Source organism: Geospiza fortis, unplaced genomic scaffold (genome assembly GCF_000277835.1).
Source record: "Geospiza fortis unplaced genomic scaffold, GeoFor_1.0 scaffold112, whole genome shotgun sequence".
Taxonomy (NCBI): Eukaryota; Metazoa; Chordata; class Aves; order Passeriformes; family Thraupidae; genus Geospiza; species Geospiza fortis.
In genome coordinates, this window is record NW_005054298.1 from 2,047,338 (window position 1) to 2,064,051 (window position 16,714).

At 39.5% G+C, this 16,714-nt stretch overlaps 1 protein-coding gene across 5 annotated transcripts in view; it reads left to right on the forward strand.

Annotated features, from left to right (window-relative positions):
- GTDC1 (glycosyltransferase like domain containing 1) overlaps positions 1–16,714 on the forward strand; it is a 163,692-nt gene that overhangs the window by 13,931 nt on the left and 133,047 nt on the right. For all 5 annotated transcript variants that reach the window (XR_004081657.1, XM_031056246.1, XM_031056270.1 and 2 more), the window contains one exon: positions 1,065–1,253. The gene's annotated coding sequence lies outside the window, so the exon portion shown is untranslated. The remainder of the gene's footprint in view (positions 1–1,064; positions 1,254–16,714) is intronic.

Consider the following 16,714-nt stretch of genomic DNA (forward strand, 5'->3'; position numbering starts at 1 on the left):
GTGATAGAAGGATTTGTGAGACAAAGCTGATTTTTTTTTATAGGATTGTGTGTCTGGCCTTTATTGCTATATTTAACTAATTTCTTTTGAAGCATTACACTTTTGCAGTGCAATATTTTGATATAAAAACTGAGGTTGTTTGTAGCTGAGACAGAAAATATTAAAAATGTCCTCTTGCTTAAAGTGTAACTTTTAATGAGATGAGAAAGGCCTACCCCTTTTGGTTCCCCGATGTGTTCATGGCCCACTTAATCAGCAATTTCATTGTGATATAATTTTTGCTGCTTTATTTTTCAGATGATGCAAAGAGTGCTGGAGAAATACATCTGCAGTTAGTCACATAGTTTAGTCATCAAAATACAGGAACACTGTAGTTGAGCCAGAAAACCAGGGTGGGAAACCCCACTGTGAGAATACAGGGGTGACACGAGGGGAGGCAGAGAGCTGGGACAGTTCAGCCTTGAGATGAGTGGGCTCAAGGGCACAAAGTGAAATAGAGGAAATTCTGTTACAATCAGAAGGTTTTTTTTTTCTGTGAGTGGCCAAACACTGGAACAAGTTGCCCTCAGAGGCTCCATCTATGGAGATACTCAGAACTGGAGGTGGTCCTGGGGAGACCCTCCTGTTCTCTGGTTTGGGCAGAGGGTTTGGACTGGTCACTCTCTGGAGGTCCATGGTTGTGGGATCTCCTGTTTGCCTTTATCTCATGTATGGTCTGTCTTCACAGACATTATTACACTAAGGAAGGTATTTGGATAAATATTTGTATGGTGTAGTATTGGGCAGTATTTGGATGGATTTTCTTCACAAAATTAAAGAATGGTTTGGGTTGGAAGAGACCTTAAAGGTCATCCAATTCCAACCCCCTGCCATGGGTAGGGGCGCCTTTCATTAGACCAGGTTGCTCCAAGCCCCATCCAGGGCTGGTCTCAGGCACTTCCAGGGATGGGGAGACTGCAACCCATCTGGGCAATGTTTAGCCTCTTCTTAGCCTAGAACAGTTGGAAAGCGAGACCAGATGAGCTCAAATTCTCTTTTCTTTTCTCCCCCACAACTCTATTTAGATTGAAGAATGCTACTACACTCAAGAAAATCACACTTTGAAATCTGTCCATTGGACTGAAGCAGATAGGATGGGTTGGAAGAAATACTGCTCAACACTGAGATCCACAGCCAAGATTCCCAGACTGCTTTGGTGAAGAGCTCTAAAGCAGCACCACCTGGTATTTTACTGCTGCCAGTTATGAATGCAGGTAATAATGCTTCTGATAAATATGATGCGTTTGTTAGAGGAAAAGGGGAGAGAATTCCCTGTGTTAGAGGCTTAATGGGTTTGGAATTCTTGGTGTTATTTGATGTCTGCTAATGATTTTTTTACTCTGCTTGCCCTGAAATGATGGCATGGTTCACACTGCACTTCCAGTACATGGTAACTCTGACAAGGTTACAGATCTTGGGAATCAAAGGAATCTTTCTTTCAAGACACAATTAGCAACATGTTTGATTTCTCTTTTTCTCCTTTTCAATCAAAGCCTGGATTCATGTGGTTGCAGCAGAGAGGGGAGATGTTAAGATCATGAATGAAGTATGCCTGTGAACAATTAGGCTGCACCTGTACTTCAAGTTAGACTGGCTTCATGTGGCTGCAGAAGAGTGACAGACTGAAGTGACAGCTGGGACCTACAGCAAAATAGGAAGGGGTGACCAAAAATATTTGGCCATCCAGATATATATTTATTTACCACCATGCTGCCTCCCCCCAAAAAAATCAACATATGTTCAAACTAATGGTAGTCAGCAGTGAAATGAGATTGTATTTTCTAGTTTTGGTGGGGAAAATTAGTTTCCTTCACACTGAGAATTAATAAATTTAGTTGTGTCTTCAACTTAAAATAATAACTTCTGTGCCTCTAAAACTGCCCTAAGCCTGGGCTGTTTAAGGAAACAAGCTGGTGGGACATAGGGTGTGTCAGTGCCATTCCTTCTCTTCTCCCCTTTCTTTTCCAGTAACTTCTGAATTCATCAGGCAACCTGTACTGAATTTACCAGAAGAGTAGGTGCTACAGGAAATAACAGACTTTCAGCTACTGACATGAAATCCGTGCCAAGGACTCTGTATTTTTAAGCTGTGAATTCATTTATGATTAATGCTTTAATTATTTGTTTGTGTCCTAATTTCTGCCACGTTTCAAATTTAATTAAGTTTGAGATACAGGAGTAAGCAACAAACTCCAGGCCCTTCCTTCTTTCTCAAATTGCTTACAACCACCACAGTGCTTTCTCACTGGGGGATTTTAACAGGGCTGTGATGCCTCTGAGGCTGCTTCTTGCACAGAAGTACTCTCATGAATTGCCCAGAGATGAAAGTCACCTAACCATTAAGGAGTGTCCACCCCTGTTCTGAGCTGGGGACAAACAGCCAGTGTGGGGAGAGCAGTGTCTCTGTCTCCCAAGTGAGAGAACTTGATGTGATGAGAGAAAAAAAAATTTGGTTCATACAAATATTACATACAGTGTAATTTTTTACCATAAACTTGTAAAAATTGTATGGTTTTAATTCCTCCTAGTGTGCAGTCATCTATGATTTGCATTATATAGGATACGGTTTTCAAAACTTTGAGTCTTTGAATCATTTAAATGGCAGTTCAGTCATTCAGGTGCCCAAGTTTTGTTGCAATGCCATGGAATTCTCACCTTCTCCTTTGAAAATGGAGCTGAAAGTTACTTGGGTATTTTTTCTAGAATACTGTAATTATGCACAATTTCATCTGGTGTGGAGCACAGGAGGGGCACAGGCACTGAAATACCCTGAGCACAGGCAAAGCAGTCATAAGCCTGAGGGCAAATGGGTGTTTATTGGGGTGACTGGAGATTAGATGGACACCACCAATGCTGCCCTTGGAGGTGACCAACTTCCAAGGTGTCTCATTATTCCAGGTGTATCCTGGGTAGGTAAACACAACTTGTCCATCTGTGACTCCAGTGTGCAGCTAAGTGACTCCATAAATGTTACTGATTTCCACATGCAGGCTTTGGCACCCAGGTGTTATTGTTAAGTGTAAAAAAACAGAGGGTTGGTGTCAGCCTACCTAATTTTTCAAAATTATTGGAGGCTTACAAATGATGAAGCTTAATTCAACACCGGGAAAAGAAGAAATGTTTCCCTGTGAAGGTGGGGAGGCCCTAGAACAGGGTGCCCAAAGAAGCTGTGGCTGCCCCTGGATCCCTGGAAGTGTCCAAGACCAGGTTGGATGGAGCTTGGAGCACCCTGAGGTAGTGGAAGGTGTCCCCTGCTTGTGGCAGGGGATTGGAACAAGCTGTTCTTGAAAGGTCCCTTCCAATCGAAATAATTCTGATATTCTGCAGTTTTCTACTGCTCTGTAGATTGTTACTGCTAGAAACTTTTTATTTTTTCTGAATTATGAAAACACAGCACTTTAAATCTCAGGAATATGTGTTAGAGCAAAGCACAACAATACCCTGAGTTCAAACAGCAGCAGTGAGGATGGAGCACAGACACTTGAACCATGTGGTTACTGCTGTGAATGTACCTCAGAGACTAAAACTAGAACCCTTTCTCACGCTTTCCCCATGCAGAAGAAAAGGCAAGTGCAAACCTTGAGCTGGTACATGGTGTGTACTCATATCTGTTTGTACATAGGCTGATAGGTTTTTTTTCTGACAACTTAAATTTGAATATTATCTACTGGAAATTTCACAGGATTCCGGTAAACAGGTAATAATTATTTCTAGGTGATTTCCAGTGTGTCAGTCATTAAATCACTGTTTCAGCTTACTTGGTGACACTGTCTTCTTTTTTTTTTTTTTTTTAATGAGACAATGCTGGTGTAGTTACTCAGATGTTTACTGGGAAACAACAGCTGGATGGGCACTAGCTGAAACCTGCCCGTTCAAGTGGGCCAACGTGCTTGATAGGACCCTGATGTAGTCAGAATACATCTTGCAGAAGTAAATCTTAAAATGCCAATTTTCTGTCTTGTATCTTTTATTGTTGGAGTTTGGTTTTTTTTTTAATTTTTCATAAATATAGTCTTAGAGCAGAGCAATTCTAACCATGTCTTATGGGCACACTTACAACAATTTGAATATATTGCTTAGGATAGTCTCAAAGATATGGAAATGTGTATTTTTATTTATATACATCCCTTCACTTTAGGGATATTTAACTTTTACTGACTTACCTTGTAGCAGAACAGGGATGTGGATCTGTAGGAAGCAATATTCTCACTGAGGCAGCCTGTGCAGAATTCTTGCTCCTGGCTCACCTGTAGCATCCAAGTTGTGGAATAAACTGTGGATTTTAGAGAGTGGTAGTTTTGCAGCACTGAACGAGCTTTCTAGGCCGACTGGTTCATCTCAGGTTAGAATGGAAACTAAAACCCCTCCCTGCATGTAGAGGGGGAAGCCTAAAGAGGAAATAATGACTTAAAATATGCTTTCATCTGCTGTACTGAGAGAAGATAAAGGTGGGTTGGCTTTTTTTTTTTAAGTTTTTAATCAGACAAGCTGCGTTTTGTCATGTAGTTCTTTGGCAATTTAATTAGAGCCTTAAAAATGCATAAGTGACTGTACAGTCCTGAAAGCATTTGACTAATCCTAATTGTGTATTCTGTGGTCAGCAAAAACTTACTGGTTGGGGTTGCATGTTTTTAGTCTGTGAGGCTATTGGCAGCTGAAAGAGTTGTGTATTTCTGTATCCTTGGTGAAGCTGTAATGAAAATGAAGTTATCATTGTGAGGCTTCCAGTTTTGACAGTGAGAATGGCCCTTCGATCTCCGAAGGCTGCTGGATTCTCCATATAAGTTGAAACCATAAACATTTTATGGCACAAGATGAGTTGCTGGGATTCAAACATAAATTTTAGAAAGAAAAAGAAAAGAAGAGTGAATGCCTACATCTGTGAATGTGTTGAATTGCTGCAGTAAAGAACAGCCATATGGTATTTTGGTAACTTCTGGGCATCGGGAAATTACAGATTACAGGTGAATTGGACCTGCAGACATTCTGTGGGTAGGAATGACTTTATTTTAGTCAAATAATGCTTTTTGTTCAGTTTGTATTGTCCACATTGCTGAAGAATTTTACCAGATTAAATATTTCTATCTATTAGTCATTGTGGAAGAGAATGGAGTCCAAGACCATGGGCCAAAACCACAGTCTGTAACCTTCTTTTTTGCATAGAAGAGCATACAGGGAAAAAATATTTTCCTGTTCATTCTTTGAAAATGAAAACAAAGGAGATTGACATCCTTTTACTCTTTCAGTCAAGTGTCACTCATCCTGAAGTTGTAATAATCAATTCAGAATGGCTACTTACACTTCTTTACAAAATTGGATGAAAGAGTTTTGCAGATAAGTTAAAGACCACAGGAAAAAAAAGCTCATAACTTCATAACTTTAAACTGAATTAGTTGTTTCTTTGAATTGCTTGTTTTTAGTCATGTTGCCATAGGTATCAAAGCAGAGAGCTATTATCATTCCTTTGTAAGGATTTCTGCTGCTTTATATTCACGTTGCAGCAGATCAGAGGATGGGTCTGCAGACACGGTGGGGAAGGTGTGTTGTTTCAAAGATATGCAAACACACCTAGAGTGAGTTGGTCCAGGTACTGAGGATGCACTGACAGGGATTTGCAGATGGCAGCAGCATTGTTTCGTTCCTGAAAATCTTTACCTTTGTTGCTAAAGCTTTTTTCTGAGTTTTTTTTTAATCTCTGCCAGCTAAAACTCGCTCAGATGCTGCTGCTGCCTACACTTACAGCTTTGTCTTGCTGTTTGGAAGGACATTGGCTTGTTAGCTGCCACTGAGTGTTAGTGGTACATCCTGCTCTTACTGACCTGTGTTCAGCTCTGCTTCACCCAAAATGATGTCTCCATCTGAAATGATTTGCAAAAAACTATTGAAACTCTTGCCCAGAGAACCTGTGGCTACCCCATTCCTGGGAGTGTCCAAGTCAGGCTGGATGGAGCTCTGAGCAACCTGGGATAGTGGGAGATGTCCCATGGCAGGGGGTTGGAATGACATGACCTTTATGGTTCCTTCCAACCCAAACCTTTCTATGATTAGGACTTTGATACCCTGGAAGAAATCTGAAGACCTAAACATTATTGCAATGGGGGAATGTCTCAGTAGTTTCTGCAGTGATTGTAACCAGCTGTGCATCTCTGTATAAGCAGTACCAATTACTATCAGTCTGTGAATTAAGGAGATGTTTTGGTTCAGACTTTGAGAAGACCTTAGAAGCACCTTCCAGTGTCTAATGGGGCTTCAGGAGAACTGGAGGGCAACTTTCGACAAGGGCCTGGAGTAGCAGAACAAGAGGGAGTGGCTTCATGTGGGCAGAGGGCAGGGTTAGATGGGATGTAAGAACAAAATTCCTCCCTGTGAGGGTAGTGAGGCCCTGGCACAGGCTGCCCAGAGAAGCTGTGGCTGCACCTGGAAGTGTCCAAGGCCAGGTTGAATGGGGCTTGGAGCAACCTGGTCTGGTGAAAGGTGTCCCAGCCTATGGCAAAAGATTTGGAACAAGATGCTCTTTAAAGTCCATTTCCACCCAAACCATCCTGTGAGCAAGGAATAAATAGAAAGATTTAATTTCGGCATCAAAGATAATGTATCAAGGGTTACTGCAGCAATACTGAGAAGTTTTGGTTTAACCTTGTGCATAACTTCATGTGTGACTGCCAGTAATTTGGGTGTGAGCCACTCATGTGCCTGATGCTGCTCCCCATCACAAAGAAGTGATTGTTTTATTTATTTTTCAATAAGCACCTCTAGTCAAGTCATGGAAACACAACCTAAATGAGCAGAGCCCCCAGCTCACTCTTGCAAGCAGAGCTGTTGGAACCTGCAGAGATTCTTGTACCAAACCCAGGGTATTTGGGAATGATGATTATTGTTTTTACACTTGCATCTTTTTGTACTGTTTTTATTTAGTGTCATTTCACTAAATAACAGTTTAGTTTAATCCTAACTTGAAAGACCTGCTTTAAAGCTGCATGCAGTGACTGATTTTCTTTTGAAGACTTGAATCTATTTACAGAATCTCACTACTGTTTTTAACTAACTTCTTTGCAATGTTTTCTTTCAACTTTGGAAATTCATTAGCTGTAACACCACGTGTAAAATGTCTTCAGTCTTTGAACTGATGTTTTGTTTAGAAGCCTGGCATAACTGTGAATCTAAATTAAAAACAAAAAGCCATTTAGTGAGGAAATAGTTAATAACACAGCATTACAAATGGTGTCTGAAGAGGCTTTTAGTTTGCTCAGGAAGTTTTCATTTTCTATAATTTGCTGCCTCATTATTTGTAATAGTGAAACTGCTCCTTACCAATCCTACCAATCCCTTATATGAAGGAATGAAAGTGGTGTTGACAGTTCTGGGTGGAAAATACTGAGTTAGGCTTACTGGGCCATATTCTGTATTGAAGTGAAATGTAAGAACCCAAACTATTGCCTGGAGTGATAATTTCCACATGATTGCAAACAGAATTCTTAGTATCTTTTTGGAATGGCTGAGACTCTCCAAAGCTTATGACTAAATGCACCTCAAACCTTGATGTCAGCTGGTCCAAAACTGGCATGAAAGAAACTGGAGGTGAGTATTCAGAGCTGCTCCAGGAGCTGCACTGGTGGTGCTGGTGGGTGGTGTTCTCTCCCCAGTTGTATATGTTTAAAAAGTTAAGTAGTGTAGCATATGTAAAAAGTTGCCGACTTGTACTTTTTTCCTATTTTATAAAGCATCAACATTTTTGTCAAAAAATTGTGTGCTATGTAATAGGTGAACATGATTGGATCACGTCTCCTACAAGGAAAGGCTGACAGAATTAGGATTCTTCAGCCTGGAAAAGAGAAACTTCATGGTGTTGTAATGATGAACTTCCAGTATCTGAAGGGAACCTACAAAATTGAGAGAGATTATGGTCATGGAGTGACCCAAGGGGGAATGGATTCACACTGATAGGGGACAGAGTGAGATGGGATGTTGGGAAGAAGTTCATCCTTGTGAAGGTGAGGAGTCCCTGGTACAGGGTGCCCAGTGATGCTGTGTCTGCTCCATGCCTGGAAGTGTCCAAGGCCAGGCTGGACAGGGCTTGGAGCAACCTGGGACAGTGGGAGGTGTCCCTGCCCATGGCAGGGGGTGGGACTGGATGAGATACAAGGTCCCTTCCAGCCCAAACCACTCTATGGTTTTTTCTCTTAGTGAATAATATGAAATGACTGTTTGCAAGTCACATACATTTTGTAACTGCTGCTTCTTCGTAAGCAACATCTTTCAGAAGGTTCAGTGTGTTCTCTTTGAATATAAAGCAGTTTGGTAACACTGGAAATGCTTTAGAGAACAGCAGAGAGTTGTTATATTGAAAGACTTGAAGAGGCAATACATTAGGCTAAAAGCAGTGGCAGTACCTGCAGAGCTCACTGTACGTGCCCTTAAGCAAGAGATAATAATTAGTTGGTTGTATTCCCCTGCAAACCTGCCCAAGTGTCGATGTTTATGAATTGCAAAGATCACCAGCTCGGGCTCTGAGCTGCCAGAGTTGTTTATGCCCTTTCAATTTTTAATGTACCTGTAAGATGCTTTGATGAGGGCATTTAATCCAAAGGGATTTGAATGCCATAATCATACCTCTGGTGATTCCAGCACAAAAGTGAGGGTAGTTCTTCAAAATATTGTGAGTGCTAACTTCCACTTCAGTATTAATAATGAACATTAAGGACATCTCTGAAAAAAATCTTCATATTTTGTTGGCCAAACAGGATTTGGTTGCTTGTGGGATGACGGTCATTAAAAGTGGTGAAGTATCTGCTGTTGGGTAGCCTGAGGAGTGAGAAGTTGCTCACAGCTTGGGGATACCTGCTTTGCTAATTAGTTCATACACATTCAGCTCAGGCAATTTGCACTTCAGTCAAAAGGAAATATTTGACTAGAATCGACTTTTCCCTGTCATTCTGGTACAGTGGGTGCTGCTGCTGTCTTCCCTAAAACCACAGGTGTAAGAACTTTGATTTAAATTAAAAAAAATGTAAATTATAATAGCAAGTTTATACAGAATGGGAGTATTTTTTATGTATAATTTGTAATAAATTAAAAAATATATAGTGTATATATATATTTAATTGTTGAATTTTTACAGTGTGTATTTTAATGCACATGTATGCAGGCTCCTTCAAGTTTTACCATTTTATTATTTCAGAAGTCTCAATGTTTCATTGCATATTCCTGTAAATACAGCAAAACTAGTAAAAAATAAGATAAAAAATAGGTCTGAGCCTCCTTGTGCCAAATATTCCATGTTTGATGGAGATGTGGTGAGCTGGTGGGTGACCTTGGATTAGCTGAATTTGAGGGGAAAGAAGTAAAATTGTATTTTTTTTTTTCAACTGGAAGATGTTGTTAACATGAAGTCTTAATATGAAACTCCTTGAATTATCAGGTTTGACTTCTGCTTACCAAAAGAACCATAAATTTCCACTTGGCGATGGAAGAGAATAACATAATTATTTGTATTAATAGCAATTACTTTCCCATCACAGAATTACAAAATATTTGGGTTGGAAGGAGCCTTAAAGACCTTCTAGTTGGTTTTGGTAAGTTTAAATAAAACATTGGGAAAAAAAAAAAGATCATGTGAGTCTATATTACCTGAACCATATTTAAGCCAATTTAAATCTGAGCTATCTCCACTGAAGAATAAGAGTGGGAGGAGTTTTTCACCAGGCAAGGCAAAATATCAAAACGACAAATTACAGTAGCTGGGCTGAGGACATACAGCTAATTCCTGAGCTGCAAAGCAGGTCTCTAAAAGCTGTAGTAAAGCTATCCTCAGTATAAATACACCTGGTAGTATTTGGTGTAATTCCATTAGTTGTCATGGCTCTGTTTAGGAGATCCCATTGTGCCAGTGTGGGACAGTGCTGGTGGCTTCATGTGGAGTGTGGCTGCAAAGCTGGGACATGTTTGGAACATGTATGTTCATCATCTTATATAAAACATGCATACACATATAATACTTGTTTATAAACACCAACTAGGTGACAAAGAGTATTATTATACAATGGTTACTATATAAGATATCAAAATATGTACTATAGATTATTCCATGTGAGCCCAGTCCTGAGAGCTCTCATGTGAGTAGGTGCAGCTCGAGGGAGACTGGCAGAAGCAGACCTGGTGTATTTTTTAGAAGCCTTTGGTTAACAGCAGCCCTGTTTCAGCCATGTGCTTTTCTGGAAAACAGCCTTTTCTTAGAAAATTTTAAGCCAGGTGGCATTTTACCATCAGTTCTGTAGCAGATAAGAATTTTTAGATTGCAAGAGATAATGTATCATGTATTGGTAGCCTCCATCACCGTTTCTCAGTAAATCTTCTCTAGCAGGTTTTTCAAAGCTTTAGTTATGATCCATTAATATAAAATGAGTTTAATTTAACCTCAGATATTTCTCAGATGATGGTGTGAGCAGAATCTCTCATTCTGGGCTTTCTTCCACTACTTACGACGTGTTTCTGGTTCTTCAGGTAAAATAAAGTTACTCCTCTGCTCTAACAACTCTACAGAATTCACACCTTGTTTTTAAAATTACCTGTTTTCAAATATAGCTATTTATTTTCTGAACACTTAAACACAGGGCAGTAAAGTGATTTAATTGTAAAATGCAGCCCTACCTGATACCTTATATTAATTTTACTGATCATTTAATGTAGGTGCTGCTGGGATAATTTGCTAGGTTTGTGAAAACTGAAGGATCTCTGTAACAAAGATACATCTTTTTGCAGCAAAAAGTTAGTACATAAAGTTATTTGGAACATTCTGGCAAAAAAATTGCCTTACTGATGTAATTTAATTGAAATGATATGTGCAATTCCAGTAACCTTTAGGCAGAAATAAATAAAATCTACAAATAAAGAAGTTTACACATGCAAAATATAAATTCTATGAACATAACTGGTGCATTGAAGAGCCTGAACAGCAGTTGTCAGAATTCTGTAAGAAAATGATTCCTCAGAGTTTTGAAACATGAAGAGAAGCACTTGTGGAGTCCCACCTAAACCTTGTAAACAGGGCATTTTTTTTTCTTCTGCAAGAGGTAAGCAGTTGCTGCAAAGTGTTACTACTTCTGTGATAGTTGATTCGTCCCTTTGCTATGCAAATTTTAAGTATACAAGGACTCAGTACTTTTATTTAAGAAATATGCCTGCAGGCTGTATTGGTAGGCTTTAGGGAGATATCTGGTTTGGTGTGAAATAAATAGTTGTTCAAAGATCACATGAATTTATGTCTTAGAAGATGAAAAGTGACGCTGTGAGCGTTTTGAGAGCATCCCCCCCTGTACCCAGCACGTGAGCTCGCCCCTTGGTTTTGGTTTTTCAAAGAAACCTCACCAACCTCTTGGAAAATCAGAGCAGCAATGTGGCACCTTAGAAATGCAAGAATTAGGGCTTGAATTTGAGACACCCCAAGCTCTGGGGGTTTCATCCTTGGAGTAAATCCTCACTGGTCCTGGTAGAAGGAGTAGTTGCCTTTGCTCCAGCTTCTGTCTTCAGCCCATTTGAGGCCTCAGCTTTTAATGAAGGGATTTAAATGTCATATTTCAGATTTATGTGCTAGTTGTAGGCATCCAAGTCTGCATATTTTGAGTAAAACAGGAGGAAAAAAAAAACCTGAAAGCATTTGAATGAGAGACAGTTCTGGTATTTACAGTTGGTATTGAAGATCTGTCTTGCTAAGGAGACCAAAGCATTTACTTAAAAGCTATTTGCTGCCTAATATGAGCCACATTTTAATATACAATTACAAAGTTATAATATAAATTTAATAAAATCAGGTTGTAAACCAGCTATTTGATTAAGCCTGACCCCTTTTTATTCTGTTACTGTCAAAAATATTAGTCAACTCCTCCCTACAGGGTGAAATTCACTCTTGGTGCAGTTTTACTATCCTTTCTCTCACCCAGCATCCTTCTTTTCAGCTGCAGAGGAGCAGCAGGTTTGGGAAATATTTATTTTCTGTGAATAACTTTATCTTCATTTATATAACTGTAGTGAGGACTCTTATGCCTTAATGATCTAAACAAAATAAATTAACTTGCTCATTACCTTTTGGTATAGAGGACTGCTACTTCTGACTTAAAATGTAAATCAGCCCAGAAATGTAAATGCCTGAACTTGGTTATTGTGTGCTTACTCAGGTAATAGTCACTGAAATTAAAAATTCTGATGCTTGGCTACATGAACAAGTCATTACAGTGATTTAAAGAGTTGATGGAAATAAATTGCTCTTCTCTAGGTGAGGTGGCAGCAGCCCTTCCTCCTGTGCTTCCTGTGTCTCCTTTTCCCTACCTCCCCCAAATGTACTTCCTCATGTTAACTTTGTCATTTTTAATTCTGTCCTATTGTTTCCAGTAAGAGGGATTAGTAAAGATAAATTTTAGCTTTCCTAGCATTAACTTTAGCTTATATCTGTCACACGTTTCCTAGCTAAACTAAATACTGCTTTTTTTTCCTACTCTGTCACACTCCATTTGAAAGAGCAAGTCTACCTAGAGTTGGGTACTCAGTTTTTAATGAGGAAAAATGATTAATAAGTGTATATTTTCAGAAGTTTGATATATTTTTTGATGCTGCTAGCCTTTCCTGATTGTCAGTGGCCATGGGAACAGTGGAGCTGAGGGCCTCCGTGTCTGATGTTGCTTGGTGGAGGTACAGCTGCCAACCCAGTGGCCTGAATGACCTCACCTGGCTGCTGGGAACTTCCAGATAGTGCCAATTAGGCATGGAAGCAATTAAAATAATGTACTTGGCAGTGGTGAGGCCACATTTCAAACACTGTGTTCAGTTTGGGCCCCTCATGACAAGGACATTGAGGGGCTGGAGTGTGTCCAGAGGGAAGGAATGGAGCTGGGGAAGAGTCTGGAGCACAAGTCTGGGGAGGAGCAGCTGGGGGGGCTCAGCCTGGACAAAAGTCATAAATTGGTTGGACACACTTTTCACCAGCTTTTATTAAAAAAAAAAAAATATTGACATGGAAATGCATGACCAAACAATATGAAGTAAACTTCACCTGTGTGTCCTTGCCAGTCAGGATCTGTTACTGAATTTTTCTGTTCCCAAAAAGGCAGTTTGTTTATTATTTGTAGAGAGGAAGATCAGAAAATGGTATTTTATAGTAAAGCTGCCTGTCTGCATCATGGCCTGTACATATGTGGAGCTGATGTTTTCTACTGTTGCTTTAGATTTTTCCATAGCACCTGCATGCTCAATTTGCTTTCCCGCCTTCTGATTTTACCCGTTCTGACAAAGAGTACACAGATAATTGTTAAAATAGAAATTAGCACAATACTTAGGGGTGTTTTTATTTCCAAATTTGACAAAATTGCTGCATATTTACATATTCAGGTTTTCTTAGGTAGTGATTCCCTCCTGCGTGTTGGTAATGCTCTTACAGCGACGGCGCTTTGAACTGTCACTTCATCCCACTTGAAGTTAATTACTCAAAAACTGGGAGGGGGGGTTTATATATATATTTTTTTTTAACCAGTTTCCAATCAAGCGTCTCCCTCTGCTGAGGATGTCACTGTGAGGTAGGAATAACTGCAGCAAAGTGAAGAGCGGAGCAGTTGAGCCTTTGATCATGTGGAAATGTGAGCGTGTGTCGGAGTTTGCGGCGGCGCGTCCCCACCGGCTGCACGAGGCTTACGCCGCCGTGTTCCCGGGGTCCCTGGCTTGGGGAGATTTGGGAAGTCCTTAGCAGGCTTGGCAGTAAAACCCAAATATCCTCTCAAGCCCCAGAGTGCTTTAAGTCTTTGCTCAGACTGCTTAGTAGGCACAGAAGGAGGGAGATAATATATTTTTAGCTTTCAAATTCAAAGAAACCTTTCAATTAAAGGAATTCTCGACAATTTTAAATGCTCTGTTCTTGCCGTGTTTGTACCAGATGATGAGGAGTGGGGTGGTTTTGATTTTTTTCCTTTTGGAGTGGAGGAAAACCTATCCTCTTTAATTTATATTGTGGCAGTTTAAAGCATCAAATGGCATACTCTGGATTTCCTGTTCTCTGTAGTTTCTTTGAAAGAATTAGAAAAACAGGCCTCTTATCCTGTGGTGTTGTGAGTAGGCCACTGAATATACCAGAATTTAGATACCAGAAGGTTGCTTTCAAAATAATTGCAGTGGATGATCTGATTTTTTGGTGATTTCATAACTTGTTACCTGCAAATCGTACAGGTTATGTGGGGATTTTTCCTGCTCTTGGGGGCAATGAAACACAAAACTTAAAATAGTTTATATATATATATATATATATATATAAATTTTTTTTTAAGAGAAAAGAAGTGTCACAGCTCAAGAGAGAAATCTATGATGTGAAAGAACATGGGATCATAGGGTAATTCAGATTGGGATTGTTCTTTGGAGGCCACCTAGCCCAACCCTCCTGCTCAGGGCGGAGTTGGCTGTGAGCCTGTGGTACCTATATCCAAGAGTATGTAATCATGGAATACTTGAGTATTGCATGATCTCTGTGGAGTGTCTGCATTTCATCTGGTGCAGCTTTCTAGCTCACATTGAGGGATCTGACCCACAAGGCTGCATTCATATTCTTTACATTTTACAATGTGTCTTACAAAGGCTTCGGGTGATTTTTTTTCTCAAGATTTGGGTTCTGTGTAATCAGAATTCAGGCCAGTACAGAGTGAAGCAGATATTTCCTGGGACTATGTTCTGGGATTATATGTAGAATAGAGAAGTATTTATATTTTTCCTTGGTGCCAACAATGCCTTCCTTGCAGACATTTTTTCTTTTTCTGTAAAGATTTATTAAGTTTAATAGTTACTATGAAATACTTGTAAGTGTCTCCATTCTGCAAAGAATTGAAAGAGGTCTTTTTTTCTATTGGCATTTGAAAAGCAGAAAAAAAGTGACTACTACAACAGAATTTTATTAATGAATGATTTACACTGGTTCCAGCTGTGACCATGTGATTAGTCCTTCACTGAGCAACAATGGGTATTTTCTTTCTGCTTTTATTTAATTTCCAAGAATGTGTCATTTGTTACGTTAACTGCTGCCAGTATACCCCGTATAAACTGGTATTTTTTATTTCCCTGAAGCATAAGATGAATATCCACCCATATCCTTCTGGAACTAGAGTTTAAAATGAATTGAGAATTTTATTGACTATATCTGATTCAGCAAGCCAAAATCATAAAAGTTAAAATATTTATTAAATGCGCTAGACTGTAAGATGCCTTGCTCCCTGGTAGTGCAAAAGATAGATATTTTCACTTTTAAAATTCTATCTTAATATTTTATTACAGCAATACAACGTGTTATAGAGGTGGACAAGCCTGCAGATTGAAATGTGGATAGTCCAGATTGTTCCTTTCCCTCGACCATATGGTGTAGTTCTAAAAGCCTTTTGTACGCTGTCTGTTCAGTTAATTGTAAACTCTGTCTTTAACGTACCTTAAAAATGAGATATATGTGAACTAAAAGTCAGCATATCCTCTGGTAAGTAAAGTTTGCTCAAATAAATCTAAATTCACAGTCCTGGTCTCTTGGTAGATTTTCTTTCTGGGTGAATTTGAAAGTCTTTCGCCGTTTCTTGGTAACGAATGTGAAGCCTGTGTGTGTGGAGAGACAGGTTTTTCCATTTCCTCCTCGGGAAGGGGGGGAGATTTGAGGATATAATGAACATTTCATAATATTTTTGCTTGGCAGACAGCTCTGCCAGTGGGTGATGTGCAGGAACATCGAAGATTTCTGACAGATGGATGGTAGGACTGCTAATACACCTACACATGCTTCGGCGTCTGATGTTCCCGGTGTTGCTCTGATGCCCAAGAACCTCGTGCTCAAGCTTTGGTCTGGTGGTGCCCAGTGAGGGGCTTCAGAAGAGCAGAACCAGGCTTCACTCGAGATTTTCATACACCACAGAGAGGAGTAATTTATTATATTCCACACCAAGCATTTATTATGGAGGCAAATGGGTTTTTAATGTAATAAAGAGTTTTAAAATCATTGTTAGAGAGTTTCAGAAGCAATTTTATCTTCTATTCTTTCACCATAAACTGTTTGGGAAAAGTGACTGTTTAGAATGCAGATAGGGTTGATAGATCTAAAGGGGAGAACACAAAAGAGTAGGAGTCTCACTGAAACTAATTTTCTGTGGGTTCTAACCTGATTTTAAGCATTGGAGAGTGTTTGCTCTGTGGCAGTTTGTGTGTGGCTTTGGGGATAAGAATCCACCAAAATTTTAAAAAATAAAGGAAAAGCCAAAACATGGGGAATCACGCAAGAAGTAAATGACAGTAGTGGAGAGTGAGATTAATGTGTTGAGAAGCCTCTCATGCTGAGACTTACTGATCTCTGCTGCATATGTGAAGTTTTTGCAGGATTTCAGATGGTTCTCTCAGTGGCTGAATGCAGAGGAATTGGTAACCTTAGTGGATATTAAAAATAAAAAAAAACAACTTTTTGTGCCTACAGAGGTTAAATAACACCTGACTTTTGTGTATGCAGAATGGAGAAAACTTTAGCAAGTCACCTCAAAATGGAAACAAATAGTAACAAATAGCATATTTATTTCTATGCTTGTTCTGAAATACGTAAAAATTGTGAATTTAAATAATGTGCTGGTAACTAAACAATGGAAAGCTGTTGGAAAATCGTAATTTTCCTTGAACTAGTTTTTCA